Here is a 1,330-nt window from a genome sequence, read left to right as displayed (position 1 = left end):
TTACTATTTATTTACTATTTTACTATTCTTTATCTTTTAGTAGCTATTTTATTCTTCAATTTTTAGTTTTTACGTGTTATTTTTAACACGCCTATTTTAGATTCCAGTGTTTCCTCAGTGGGGAGCCGTCTGCATCTGGGGCTTTGGCAGGGCCAGGGCCAAGTGGCCCTGGAGCTAGGTGGCCTGTTGGCCCTGATGGGGCCTGCTGCTGCCCCGGGTGCAGGCGACTCTCATTGATGGTGTTTCCTCTTTCTGGTGCTTCTGCTCTCAGCCAATACACACTATTATTTCTTTTACAGTAGTGTGCGTGTGCGTGTGTGTCTGACTGTCTGCGTGTGTATGTCTGTGTGTTCTTAGGAAGTATGCTGTGGGGCAGGGTTTGGGAGGGATGTGGGCCATTGTCTTTTTATTGTTTTTTATTGTTTGTTTTTAAATTGTTAAGCACTTTGTGCTACTTTTGTATGAAAAGTGCTATACAAATAAACTCTGATTGATTGATTGATTGATTGATTGATAGTGCCCACGGTGCTCACTGACTGGCACCGTGGAGCTCGGCTGGCATTTGCCATAGAACACAGGAATTTGCAAGTCCATCACTGGTGCCCTGTGCTTTTCACAGATGAGAGCAGGTTCACCCTGAGCGCATGTGACGGACATGAAAGGGTCTGGAGAAGCCGTGGAGAATGTTATGCTGCCTGTAACATTGTTCAGCATGACCGGTTTGGTGGTGGGTCAGTGATGGTGTGGGGAGGCATATCCATGGAGGGACGCACAGACCTCTACAGGCTGGACAATGGCATTCTGACTGTCATTAGGTATCAGGATGAAATGCTTGGACCCATTGTCAGACCCTACATTGGTGCAGTGGTCCTGGATTCCTTCTGTTGCACAACAATGCCCGGTCTTATGTGGTAAGAGAACTCATGCAGTTCCTGGAGGATGAAGGAACTGACACCATTAGCTGGCCCCCACACTCACCTGACCTGAATCCAATAGAACACCTTTGAAACATTATGTTTTGTTCCATCCAACACCATCAGGTTGCTCCTCAGACTGTCCAGGAGCTCAGTGATGCCCTGGTCCAGTTCTGGGAGGAGATACCCCACACTGAAAAAAGTAAAACTTTGCTGTTGTTCATTTAATGTATAAATTCACATTATATGGGGTCAAAATAAATCATTTTCAGATTTAAACTATATTTTCAGGTTTGTACTTCTGACTGAATAAATATTTTTTTTTATCTCGTTTCAATACGAATTTGCAATTTGACATCAAAATGAAATGACTCATTCGATCAACATGAACGGATCAGGTTTTACTCGTTGTGCGC

This window comes from Acanthochromis polyacanthus, chromosome 9 (assembly GCF_021347895.1).
Source record: "Acanthochromis polyacanthus isolate Apoly-LR-REF ecotype Palm Island chromosome 9, KAUST_Apoly_ChrSc, whole genome shotgun sequence".
NCBI classification, from domain to species: domain Eukaryota; kingdom Metazoa; phylum Chordata; class Actinopteri; family Pomacentridae; genus Acanthochromis; species Acanthochromis polyacanthus.
This window is presented reverse-complemented; position numbering follows the sequence as displayed.